Here is a 14994-nt window from a genome sequence, read left to right as displayed (position 1 = left end):
TTAACTGAGATTTATCAAGGAAAACAACCTAAATATGCCCACAATCGATACGTCGATAATGACTGTACTGTGTGACCATAACTGAAATAATAATTTTAAAAAGAATACGAATACTTTTTCCCTATGAGTGCTAAATCAAGTGTTATATTTGTTAAGTGAAACCAAAATTGTATTGATGGCAAACCTACTGAAAAATGTTACGATGATAAATTGATGCAGATGCAAACAAAATTTATGGTGCTACCAAAATATTAATTTTACACAATTGACAGTAACTACAATACAATTTTTTTTAATTATATACATTTGATGATGGAAATCTGGTTTTCTTAAACTTTTAGCAGCTTTGTACTGTATCTAATATTTGGGTAAATAAAAAGAACAAATTGTAATTTTAAAATTCATTTTAATAATAGTCTCACAATCTTTCGAACATATATGTATAGATATGCTTTAACGTACTAACTCCACCTATGAATTTTTGAACTAGATCTCTGCTTAGTCTATTACTTTACTTCATTTCAGTGACAACATTTGGTCTATACGAAAGTATTATTCAAAATTTATGTTTGCGATAACACACATACCAGGTTGTAAATACTAGATAAAATCACATTGTTCAATCAATCATATATTTCTTACCCTTAACTTGATAACTTGATATAACCCATCGAACTATTTAATATCAACCAGATATTTGATATTATCTGTTTGTAATCTAACCATTATGGAATTTGATTGACACTTGTTGTACTTGTACGACTAAATCAGTCGCATCACTATGATGACCAAAACCACTACATCACGCGTATATTTGGAGCGTTTTAGCTCGCATTTAAAAATGCGCTATTTCAAACGCTAATTTTTCTTTCGATTTTATTGCAAAACTATCTTTTATTCCGGGAAAAGTAACAACATAAATAAAACATAGATAATACTATATTTCCAAAGTGTCGCCAAATTATTCTGAGCTATAAGAAGATCAAATAGTTTAGAGCTGCAGTGAATTTAAACTGCAGCAACTAATTGACACGCTAAATATGTCAACGGAATGTGTTGATTATATCTGACATTAAAATTTGTGTGTGAGAATCCTTTGTTCGAAATTAGTGCGAAATTTAATACTAGTCGACAAAAAAACAACATGACGATTATTTAGAACACTGCATTGTCCAGTTTAAGCTTTTGCGTCGTTGTATCTTAATATATTAAACATAGATTAATATCACATACTAAAACCAAAACATCAATGACACATAAAAAATGTGTATTGTATCCTTATTGTATGTAATATTCATCCCTATCACAGGAACGGACGAAATAATACACTATAAATGAATAAAAATTAAGAAAATACAATAAAGCAATGGAAGGAATACTTTAGACTAGAGCATGTTACCATTATGTCAATGCCATTATGGTTCAGGTTACTCCCCTAGTCTTTCTGGTGTTTCTGTACATTTTGTGATTGTTATATTAACCTAAATAAATAAAATGACTTATTCGCAAATCACAAAGGAGTCTCCAATGGAAAAAATTTTCTAACTTCAGTAACAAATAATTACAAAAATGTATATGTGTTCTAAATTTACAGATCCATTAATTTTAATAATAAAAATATGTTGAGATATTAGAGAATCTCGAAGAAAACTATAGAAATAAATAAATTCAAGTTAGCACTAAATAATATTCATTATTTAGACCGCCTGATCTATAAAAATTCGATCAGCTCTTTATCAGTTATAGAAGGAAATATTCACCATTCAACAAGTTTAGCGATTTACATTGGTGAAATGCTTAAAGCTATAAAAGTGAAAATAATGGATGTTTCGGAAAATTTAGCAGCTGATGAATTAACTGTTTTAAGACATGCCATCGGAATAATCGAAAAGGAAGAAAATGAGTTGACTGAATATGCTATTTCAAACCGTTTCAATATCGCGGTTTCATTGGTTATCAGGCAAAAAAAAACAGATCCAAAGTCAAAATCTTTTACGACAAGTTACAAGAGTTGTAAAGGATACAGTGTTGCGGCTTAAATAAGAAGTTCTGTCGCACACAGCGTATTGACCACAGCGCGTTTGATTACCATTTGTTCCTATAGATGCATCATAGCTAGCTGGTACACAGTTGAAATGTTAAAGAAGTACAAAAATGTATCGACGGTTACATTGTTTCTAAACCAAAATCATTCTTTTAGTATCGCTATGTTTCCAAAAGGATAAGAACAAAAGAAAATAATGGAAAATATTTTAATGTTAACAATACATAACTTTGAAATATCGCGGCTTTCATATCAACTTCATCCAATTTTTTCTCGAATACTTTTTCGATATTTGAGCCAAATTAGAATTACTTGCTGGAACTTTCTTTTTAAATTTAAGGAAAATAAATTAATGGGTAATAACGAATGAAAATAAGAAATGAATTTGAGGTCAATGAGAAAATATAAAGGGAGACCGAAATGTATGAAGAACATAAAACATTAAACTGAATGAAATATTGAAAATGTCCGTTATACAAGCAGAAAGATCAGGGAAATGTTCTACATGGGATCGCTCGACTAAATATTACAAGATTGATGATGATTCACATGACAATATTCCTTCCCATTACTACTTGATTATATTGATGATACATGATATATGAATAGTACCTTGTATTTATTGATAGCCACAAAAATTGAAACTAGAGGGACATAGTAATGCGCAATAAATAAATCATAAGGTCCCAGTTTTCACAACAGATATCGACATTTTCAATTAAAGAAGCGGGAAATTTACTTGTACTCCTAATAGCAACCTACGTACGTTTCAATGTCAGCAAATAAAAAAACGCATAAGGCACATATATTTAGAACGCGACCACTTAAATATAAAAGTCACTTTAATCAGGAATGACTTTAATAAATTAAAAATGACCAAAACAAAGAGGACTACCCCCCAAACAAAAACACATGTTGGACCGACGAAATTCCAAATTTGGTGGCCGGCCTCTCGAGTATTAACCTGTTCGTTTTTAAAAATTTCGAAAAGCGTCGAACGCCCGCCCGAGTTTTGAGGTATAAAGAGGCTAAATTTGGACGCCGATGACGTCAAACGCCAAGACGCTCAACAGACGTTAGATCGTCGATGCCCGCGTGCTTGTGTTCTTTAATATCCTGCACTGTGAACACCGCATTTTCTAACACCATCGCCAGGTCGTTTATTAAATTTGTTCCTCTCCGTGTTTGTCTCTTTATCGATTTCTTCCAATCTTCTGTCGCTTTCGATTTCGGTCGTCGGTTCTAAACGAAGAAAATTTGCGCTCGTCGTGTAGTGTTGGATTAATTCCGTATCACGACAGAAACGACATTTAGGTAAGTACTCGTTTTATAAGGAGTGAAATTTTACATTCACCATTTACCAAACAAAACCGGCACATTTAAAACACAAAATATAAAACAAAATAAATAATTTATCTTAACATAGACCACACTGAAAGTGTATATCCTACATTAAGGATACCTTTGAATATTTGGTACTAAGCTGCCTAACCATATAATAATAATTATACTTGTATTTACAAATTACAAATACAGAATCTACCCAAATAACCTTCTGACAAATTTTAAAAATTTTAGGTGAAAATTCCAAATTAAAAATAACATAAACAAATATAAAAACAACAATAAATGTTTCACACAAAAGATATTTGTACATGATCCAACTTATACCATCTGGATCGGTATTTTTGGCATAGTATTGACCATTTAAATAGATACTATAATCATACGTGCATTATCCATTGAGTGGTATATAATAAATAACGGTTATAACTAAGATCATTATATACACAAAACGTCTAAAGCGAAGGCGTCTAATCACATTTGATTTAAAACGGAAATCTTCTTATTGCAACAGTTATTTTAAGGTTTTTGATGTGCGAAAACAGCCAAGAGGCTATGGCCTCACTTGTCATAATATTACGCGCATTAAAATTCTATTTTATTTTAACATGTCTATGCTCTTTATATATAAATTAAACTATATAAACCCAATAATATATCCAATTGATATGAACACATTTTATATATTAATTGTTTTTTTTGCCAATCTGATACCACGCAAATGAATACCTTTTAAAAAATGAACGGAGCTTATAAACGAATGGATACAAATAGATGTATAAACAATTTTTTTATTATTATTTAATTAATATATTGTTACTAGTCGTTTCCGTCCAACTTACAATTTGTCTTTATGATAACTTAAATCTAGGTATATAACTAGGATAAATAATGTTTATACATGTCACTGCTGAATTTTTTAATATATTCACCTCACTACACAACACTACACAAGATCAGATGATTTGATTCTTTTGAGTCTGTGTCCTGTTCTGGTGGTATCCAATAGTTACAATATTTCAATATTCGTATGAGAATGGAGTCTTTCCTCATACCCCCTTGCAATTCTCTTGATTTCTTGACTGTCAGTGGGTATCTGAAGGTCTCGATGTAACTAATCAGTCCCATAGTATTTGGGTGCACCCACAATACCTTTCAGAACTTTGTTCTGAAAAATTTGTATTTGATTTAAGTTACTCTTTGCAGAACATCCCCATAATTGAACTCCATATGTCCATATAGGTTTTAGTATTTGCTTATATAATAGCAATTTATTATGTACTGATAATTGTGATTTTCTTCCAATTAGCCAGTACATTTTCCTATATTAAACAAAAAATAGAAAAAAATAGTTACAACAAAGAAAAGAAGTTGAAAAATGACAAAAATGAATTTGATGAGGTCAAGGTTATTTGCAACAAGAAAGGATCCAAACAGTAATATAACCAAAAATAATATAACTGAGAAGAGAAGAAAAAAGAAGAGGAAATAGAAAGAGAACATAATTGAATTGGTGTGACCATAAAGAGAAGAAAGAAAAAAAGTAAGCGATCATGAGATAAAATGACGATCAAAAAATAGCAATAGACATAGCATAAAGGAAAAACTTAAATTTAAATTAATATTTTGTCAAAACAAAAAAGTTGATTCATTCAATTTGCGATTCTATATGATGCCCGTTTAGCTTTTCGTAAGTACCCTTTATGATTCTCATATTCCATTACGACAAAAAATGTTCATTTACATTTCACAACCTTTAAAATTTTATTACTTATTTTATTATTTACCAAAAGTATGTATAACAATAAATAACTTCATAATATTTAACAGTACTTCAATCATTTTACCATAAATTATAGAAAATATAATAAATTTAAAATTGTAAACACAAAATACCTCCTGGTCAAGTGGTAGAAACCTGATTAAATAATAATTAAAACTCACTGTAAAATACATTTGACGAGGGTACATACCCAAAATAGTCGTCAAATTAATTATGAATCTCTTCTCATAATACCAATTGCACAATTTTAATAAACCTATTTCATGACATTGGAAAATTAAGCACAATTTACTTACAGCCAAGCCAAGGTGTAATAAGAAAACACAGAAAAAAACAATATCGACTCGACGAACACGACTAAACAAAATAAAAGTACCATTTTTACCATTTATTTATTAAAAATTCGTACAGCCATTAACCAAATTATTAGTAATTACTGATTTTGCATTACTTTTTCTGCATCGCAAATCGATCAAATTTATTCTATAGCATGTTGAGTGGGATAAACGTAGATAAAGTAGAACAAACCTATTTCCAATGCAATACTGCAATCATGAAAGTCCTTATATAAATCGAGTAAGTTGTTTACTTCGATGAAGTACGAATTATTAACTTTTATTTTATTTATAAATTGTATACAAACGTTCTTTTTGTTGCCGCGTATTCAGTGAAAGGCACGTGTTAAGGCATTGACCTAGACAAAGGTGGGATCCAGTTTTTTGTATTCTTTCAATTTAGTCGAAAAGTTGATATCACTTGGTAGATGAGATTCAAATCACTAATTCCAAAATGTTTATACCAATATCTGTACATTTCATCCAATATGACATCGGCACCAAAAACACTAGAAATTGATTTCCTACATGTGTTTTAGAAGCATTTTTCTTTGTTGGAATTCATATAAAATACTGTTCCGAATCTGTTATTTATCAGCATATATATAAACTATTCTGAGAGGTTATGTAACTCAAGTAGACTTGTTCAATCCGATAAGTTGCATCCAATTACTTTAAAATCACAAAATACCGTGATAGTATTAGTTATGATGGTCCTGCTGCTTATTTTAAGCAAAACGTAAAAATTAACACTTATATCCGCTATAATTGGCGAGAGTGAATATTATACTAATATAAGTAAAAAAACACACAATTAATTGTGTCCCATTGTCACCAAGTCCAAGTCCCATTGTCATGGAATATCATTTCCACTCTATATCCGAGTGGAACTATGTTCAATCTGTAGAAGGAAATCAGTCCTCTATAACAAATCTTGAAACATTTATAACCTTATATCGGTAAAACGCGGTGAATATTGTGTTCCTCTATCCGCGGGTCTTAAAATGATAATATCGTCTTTGATTTTGGTAGAAACTACAGAAAATACTACACAAATCGAAAACTTTAAATTATGCATACCACAAAAGTTTCCTTCAATAAACCTATTGAGGCATAAGCTGTGTGACATCTTATTAAAACCGCAGCTCCTTCCAAGTGATTCATATGATGTAATTCAGAAGAAAGTTGATTTTTTGAAGCACGAGTTCGATTTTGTAAATCTGCAAACAAAATCTGTAAAGAGTTTGGCTTAAAACCTTCCCACAAAATCGTCCATAAAATGGGTAAACACAGATTCTTGTGAATGATGGTGGATGAACTCTCTCTGGTACTCCTCTATGCTACTCTATGCAACATTGCTACACTCTAAAACACACTTCTACATAGGCAGTAGTGATATCTCTGTGGATCCATGTAATTATTAAAATGTTCTGATGAACAACAACCTTTGAGACTAGACATACCACATAATATAAGACAATTATCGTATATAAATGCAATCATATTTTTATATAGAAAGGCATTGTAAGATGAATAAAACGTTTATGCGTTTATATTTGTTCGTGAAATCACAGGGTTATCGATACGGAAATTTCGCCTAAATTTAATTTCTGGATTCAGGCCAGAACCATAAAAAAAGATAAATAAACAATAACTTTTAAATGGTTTATGCTAACATATATCGAAAACTTTCTATAAACTTTACACATTACCGAAAGAATAATTTCGGCTTTCGATGTTTATGGCGCTTTTAACATGCTCATACAAAACGTAATTTCCTACCGGAGAACATATAAATATATGCTTTAACGGTTTTTTTACTACAGATGAAACCTTAACGTTTGTTAATGTTACTTATCTTAAGACGGGGCACATTAACCACGAAAGTTGTCTGGAAACCCAGATTTATGGGCACTAATCTTTTCATGGAGGTATATGTATGTGTCTTTTATCAATCGTATCAAAATATAGGACTCTAAATCGTCACATTACTTTGTCACTAAGATACATAGCATCTAGACAATCTATAAAATGTCTTCTAATCTATATAAGACATTTCCGTGAGAGAGCTTCTGGATTATTAGTAAATACAAATCAAATTTGGACATAAATAGAAACAGACATTCTTATTTTGGGGTCTATAATTGCAGCCAGACCTGTCAACACTTCAATAGGGCGGTTTTTTCTTCTAAAAATATTCCTCCCCTATCTAGTAGTCTAGGAATTCTTATACGCACTGAACTTTATAAAAATATAACAGCTTTATGAGGTTTTAAGCTTTTTAATAGCTTGGTGTATCGGTATTAAACATCAATCTAATAAAATATTATAAAAATCATTTTAAATTAATCGGTATTTTTAATAGATTTCTAACTTCTGATAGATTTTATTTAATACTATTTTCATCCAAGAATCGATGTTCTAATTATCCATCCAGAATAACAAATATCATCCATGGTACATATATCCTCTTTAAACTCAATATACCAGTCAATGATGATTGAAGAAGTCAGAGACAGCAACAATTATCAAGCTATTCCAATAACGCTTGTCCACTGTTGATGCTCCCGAACTATTATTAGATGTTAAATCATTAAAGATATAGCAACATAAATCATAATACATTGATAAATATGTTTAAACTGACGTTCAAGTATATGATGTAACATAAATTATGTATATATTTGATTATTTATAATAATTCTGAATCAAAACCAGATAGGTTTATTAGACACCAAAGATATTTACTGTATATAATTATGTGGAATATATGTCTGGTGCAAACTTGTAATTAACTTGTAGTCAATATTAGAAAGGGAGTTGGGCAATTTTAGTGGTGATAATTATATTATAAGGAGGGTTCATCCATCTTATAATAAAAAGTATACTGAAAAGACATACAGACTATTAGAATTAAACTTATATTGAAAAATAGGTAAAACACTAGCATCGACAGCAAAAGTGATACGTGTGTTGTTATCAGAAAAAAAACAGCATTTTGTAAACTATAAAATATCCCAGCCTGTGGTTATAAATAACAGTTATTAACAAAATTAACACTGAAGCAGAAATGTCGAAAATGTGGAAAAAGACGCAAAATATGTAAAATGATTAAATAAACAAACTAATTTTATCATATTTTACCAGAGTTAAAAATAGCCCTGATAAATGTAATGGCAATACTTATTTTAGTTAAAAAAGTAAAACAGTCTATTTTTATCTGTCTAATTTTAACCGCATTCTAAGAATTTCAAATATGTTCATTATTGGATTGTCGAAAATAATGGGCTGAATATTTCATCCGCTGTAACTTCTTTACTTACCATCCCATTACGAAACCATTATGTAGTGACAACTTTAAATAAATAACATCTAATATTTCACCATTAATCGAATTTAATCTATGACAGGTTGTTTATGATGCAAACATGAATTACTTTCATATAGACTGAATTATTTAGACATATTGACATATTTCAAGGCGAATTATATTAAGTTATAATATTAGATTGCTTAAAAAACCCTCCAACATTCTTTCGTGGAAAACAAATTTCATCAAATAAAAGAGCTACCATAGTTAAGAGGTATTTTGCAAACCTTTAGGAAAACTATTGCACTACTAATGAGATCCATGAATTTAAATATTGTTGGAATAAGTGTATTGCAGTTGAGTGAAATTATATTAAAATCTGTTCAATTTAATTTAATTGCAAATGGTGTAAAAGTACAAATTAACATCTGTACAAAACATATTTTAATTTATCGTTGATATAAAACGTACCGAGGAACTCCTTGATTTCTTTTAAATAGTAATGTTTTTATTGCGTTAACGCTTTCTAAAACATAAGAAAATAAAATGATATACCAATTTGTTAGTCAACTCTCAAGAAACCGAACTAATAGAATACAATTCTTAGTCTGAAAGCAACCCATTAGACCCGTATCAGACGTCTTTATACTCCCGAATGTAATCGTTAAGACGACCATATCATGCTAAAGAATTATTGATCCTTATTTTTTTATGATAATCAAGAATAAATAGAAAATGTACATTTGAAACGTTATTTCTATGCCATAAGAACTGATTTGAAAAAGGCGATGCAAAACACATAACGTGACTGTAATAGAGAAACATTTTTCCAACAAGATGGATCTGTTTTCGATATTATGAACATATTGTTTGATGCTATAGTTCTCACCACTGCAAATTTTTCAAGGGGCTTATCTTATAAATAAAGTTTTCAATATATCACTATAAAGCTTTTTTGAAACAAACAAATCATAATGACACGAAATCAAGCAACTCAAAGAAGTAAAAACAATTATTTTCAATAAATACGAATATTTGGTTTCCTATTATTATGCATTCTGGGTCCCCACTGGACCACCCAAAGTACAACAAAGGGACATTTCAGTTTTTTTTTCTCTTCTTTTAACCCATATTGCTTTCATTCTTTCAGAATGGGCTCTTTTTAGTTCATCTGAGTACTTGGTTTCAGGCTTCCTATGATTCTCTGTCTGGTACACCTCCATGTCACAAACTTGTTTAAAAAAAAATTCTGGTATTTTGTTACCAGACGTAAACACTATTTCCTCACTTCAAATTTGAAGACCTACTTTTTCTGCTGTTTCTTTTAGAATCTGTATTTGTTCTTGAACTGTTTAAGTATGTTGAGTTAGAATCGCCAGGAGATCTGAAAAAATCAAACAGTCTATAGTCATTTTGTTTCTTCCTAATTTAATTGGTTGATCAATTTTAATATTCGACTTTACTTTGCGCCACTCTTGGATTATTTTGTCTAAGACGCTTAAAAGTAATCCATCACCTTGCCTCACTCCTGCTTTACTTTCGAAGGGTTCCAATATTACTCCCTTCAACTTCAACTTGGATTTTGTACCAGTCCGAGTTTTTCTGATAATTGCGTTGGTCAAATCCAGACTTTGTTCTTCAATAATTTGGAAAAAAGACTCAGATTAAAAAGGCCCACCGAGCCATAGGCCTTTATAAAGTCAGACCATTCTATTATAAATTTTCTGTTATCTGGAATTTTTAAATTAATATGTGTTTTGGAGAAGGTCTAATACCTTTAATATTATATTTATTATAATTAAGTAAATTTTAAAATTTCATTTCTAAAACATCCATTGTAATGTTATCGTCTTTATTTCTTGATGTACTTATTAATAATATATTTCATATCTTCTCAAAAACAAGTATTTGAGAAAATTTTCAAGAATCTACAAGTGCTAATAATGTCATTTTATGTCACCAATAACCTGATGATTAATATATTTGAAAAACTAAAATGTATTTATAGGGTCATTGGTCAGTAGAGAAAAAATTCCCGTGAATCAAATAATAAAAATACTTCAGGAAATGTTCGGATTGGTCTGGATTTACAAAATATATAATCTGGAATTTATCTCTATTTCTCTCTTGGCCTACGCTCAAAAAGTATCAAAAAATTACAAAATAGTACTGACTAAACATACACATATATTTATATAATAATTTCAATAATTTTAATAGATATTCAAAATTTTAACCGCTATTGATAATTTAAATTATACGGAGTTATAAGTTCATATTAAACCATATTAATGTGTTTATTGCTACATGTTTGCCCTAAATTTCTAACAATTCTCCAAGAACCTTCCCTGAACGTTCTTTCGTGAGATACATTCAAATTATATTTTTCAGATACATGTAGAAGCAAATGTAGTTCCAAATATATCTACTAAATTGTTGTTATGAAAAGATAACATACAAGAAATTCTATTTGTTCGAAAAATGAAAATGCGGAAATAATTTGGCGGATTTTTCACGCTCCCAATTCGCGTATAAAGAGCGCGGGTTTATTTTAAAACGGATCGAACGTAAATTTAGACGCGACTCGTTCTGCGGCAAGTCGAATATAGTCCGAAACTACGTATCTGGATATTCTGTCCTTTGTTAATGCGCCCGATTTTGGGGGTTTTACGCCCGCGACGTATTTGTCCTAAGCACGCAGTAAGCCACGTGATTGTGCGATCTATTTTTGTATGTCGAATGCTTTTTTTGGTCTATTTCAATTATAATGGTAAACAATGGAGAATTGTCATATATGTTAGGCCTATAAATTAGTTTTAAAGGATATTTTGTTTTTAAAACTTTATTGTGACAAATGGGTACAATATGATTTGCGGATTCCATCTTGAAAGAACGATGTATCTTTTGAGGCTATCCACGAGCCGATCCATTTTTTATTATCTTCATAAAAAGTGACAGCTCCTCAGACAAGTCCCGACTCATATATCGGAACAAGTAGTAATCAGAACCAGCAGAAGAAGTCTGGAAAATACGGCGCGTGGAATAGCAATTGCCATTTTAATATTTCCATTTTTATGTTTTCGTCGGTTTTGCAATATCGAACGTTTTGATGGAGCGTTGTCATGCTGACGAATAACATTGTTGTATATTTGCTCGTTATCCGGCCGCTTTTCGTACAGTGCTTAACGATAGCGATCCCCATTGGTGGTTTCATCGAGTAATGCTTCAGATCCTCGTTTTCATTTTTTTAGCTGTCCAGAACACTCTTTATCTTCCGTGTCAAGATCACCACTTTTAAAACATCTAAACAATGGTGCATGGTTGCCACCATCGATGACCTTCAGTCATCTTTTTCCTAAAACTGAAGCAAATAAGTAAAGGCTTTACGAATTACACATAATGAAAATTAAAACCTGTCAGTAAAGCTTCAACATGAAGTTGGTAACACCATCAGTGAATCCCTCAAAATTAATTTCTCGGCGTGATATTTCATCTGGCGACATCATACGTAACTAAACATCAACCATAAAATAATTTTGAAACACCTAAAAAAGACACCAAGAAAAGCTTATTATACAGGAATTAACAATGAAAAATTGAAGTCCGAGTTTCCATTTGTGAATATCTACTGCATCAAATGATAATTACGGACGATGAAAAGACGATCATTTAGACAATATGTGAAAATTAACGTGATCGAACCCTTGAGAAAAAACGCCAAGAAAAGTTAGTTTAAGTGTGATAGTACTGGAAAGAAATTATTCATCATTAGCTGCTCGCACCTGGTTAACCATTAATTCGATTTTGCTATCAACAATTAAAGTGATTGAAACATATAATTTTAAAACGATGAGATTTCGAGAATCGATATGAGAGGCGATGTCATCCATCATAACAACGCTTAGCCGTACACAGCTTTAGTAACTTTAATAACTCGGCAAAAATGGAAAGAAATTGCGACTGGAAAATTTTCTACATTAACAGTCAAACGACCATTTATTGCGGTATCTGCAAAACTGTCTTCATGTTATAAAGCTAGTTTGAAAAGAGGCTTGCAAAAATCACTTTACACACCAAAATTGATGAAATGAATGATGGAATTCTGGTTTTAAAACATCCAATATATCATTGAATAGTGTTATATATGAAATGTTATATATTATATGAAATTTTATATCAATAAATACATCTTGAAAAAAAAAACATTAAAAACCAAAATAACTACTTCCAATTTCCAAAACTTATTGTTAATTCAGTGAGCAAATCCCAATTTGTTAAGTTGTTAATATAATTTGTTAGATCAGTTGAATGTAAAAATTTGCGAGAAAAGAACGAATCAATTAATTCGAAACATCCGCATCATCACAAAGAAATAATTCTACAAATGTGGACTAAATGTAGTGAAGTCAAAGGAAGTAAGTTCAAATGTAAAATAAATCATAAAATCGTAATTATCTTATCAAACGACAAAATGTATTCAGTCGACAGTCAAGTACACACATTATTTTCTTATATTTTCCTTCTACGATTATTACAAAAAAAAGAGAAAAATATATTTAAAACAAAGCACAATTGGGATAACTCTACGCATTTGAATATAAATAAGGCAATTTTTATGACGCGGAATTCCTTTATTTTTAGACGCCATGCAAGCGTGATTGCCAAATTAGATGACTATTGTTAAACCTGCAAAGTATAGTAACTTAGTCGATCGTTCTTAATTAAAACGTTGAGGTATTAATATAATTACTCAAAGCAATTTTTTTCGTGGTTATAATTTTATTAATTTTACAACTGAATTGCATGCAAAGAATTATTTCTATAATATATGGAAATTTTAAATCTCTCGAACATACATTAATATATGAACGTTACGTAACGGAGAAACAAGGAAACATAAGTTACATAATACTTCCATATGCTTCCAGTAGACTTCAGAGTGTGTATTATTTTTATGTGCAGTGATTTAAACAGTTCGGAATCTGGATCGACGTACTTGCCAGCCGATTTGGATGTTCTGCGTTTTCCAAACATTCTTCTTCTTTGTATATTTTTCCAGATTGCATTCCGACATCACGCGTCCTGAAACCCATTAAATGCTGCAAAGATTACATCTGATGAATGAAAAAATATGTATTTTATATATATAGTATGTAGTCTCTAATGCATCTGTTACTATTTGTTACATTTGGCAATACACACATTTAAGTGTAATGACATAATATTTATTTAAAAACATTTATATATATATATATATATATATATATATATATATATATATATATATATTTATGCAATGATCGCTTGATCAAATACAACTTGTAAAATATGTTTGGGTTATTTTAGTACTATAATTTACAAATAAACAAAAAAATATATGGAAATAACAGGTCAATTCAAAAGTCCTCGGCCTACTATAGTAAAACACATTTTTTGGCAAATTTTTTTTATTCAAATTAACTCCCTTAAAGGGTGATACACTGATTATAGCGGCCCTCCAACTTTTCGATACCATTTTTGTAGTACGATTTGTCCTTTGCTTCAAAATAGCCCTCAGTTTCGGCGATCACCTCCTCATTCGACGAAAAATTTTTCCCAGCGAGCATTTTTTTCAGATCTGAGAACGGGAAATAGTCGCTGGTTGCCAGATCTGGAGAATACGGTGGATGGATGGATTTTTACCATCGTTTTCACTGACTTGTGACACGGTTCATTGTTTTGGTGAAGCAGCACCTTCTTTTTCTTGAAATACGGCCATTTTTCGGCGATTTCGTCCTTCAAACGGTCCAATAACGCTATGTAATAGTCGCTGTTGACGGTCCTTCCTTTTTCAAGTTAATTAATGAAAATTATTCCATGTGCATCCCAAAATACAGACGTCATAACCTTGCCAGCCGACTGTTGCGTTTTCCCACGCTTTGGAGCGAGTTCATCGTGATTCCACTCGGATGACTGTCGATTGGACTTCGGAGTGAAATGATGGAGCCATATTTCATCTATTATCACATATCGACGCAAAAACTCGGGTTTATAACGCTTGACCATATTCAAGCACTGCTCTTAATCATCAACTCGTCGTTGTTTTTGGTCAAAAGTGAGCTCTCGTGGCACCTACTTTGCATAGAGCTTTCTCTTACCCAAATATTCGTGAATGATATGAAGTACACGTTCAGTTTAT

At 30.9% G+C, this 14994-nt stretch overlaps 1 protein-coding gene and 1 long non-coding RNA gene across 9 annotated transcripts in view; both read left to right on the top strand.

Moving 5' to 3' along the window:
* LOC143190423 (uncharacterized) overlaps positions 1–14994 on the top strand; it is a 90559-nt gene that overhangs the window by 57031 nt on the left and 18534 nt on the right. The window lies entirely within an intron of this gene.
* On the top strand, positions 6600–13367 carry LOC143191666 (uncharacterized). The gene is made up of 3 exons (XR_013004583.1): positions 6600–11892; positions 12161–12697; positions 13237–13367. It is a non-coding gene; the product is annotated as an uncharacterized LOC143191666 (long non-coding RNA).

The sequence above is a fragment of the Rhynchophorus ferrugineus genome, unplaced genomic scaffold, assembly GCF_030347505.1.
Source record: "Rhynchophorus ferrugineus isolate W39M unplaced genomic scaffold, kcgeb_rfMv2 rfM1, whole genome shotgun sequence".
Taxonomy (NCBI): domain Eukaryota; kingdom Metazoa; phylum Arthropoda; class Insecta; order Coleoptera; family Curculionidae; genus Rhynchophorus; species Rhynchophorus ferrugineus.
Note: the sequence above shows the minus strand (reverse complement) of the source record. Positions and strands in the feature narration are given on the sequence as shown.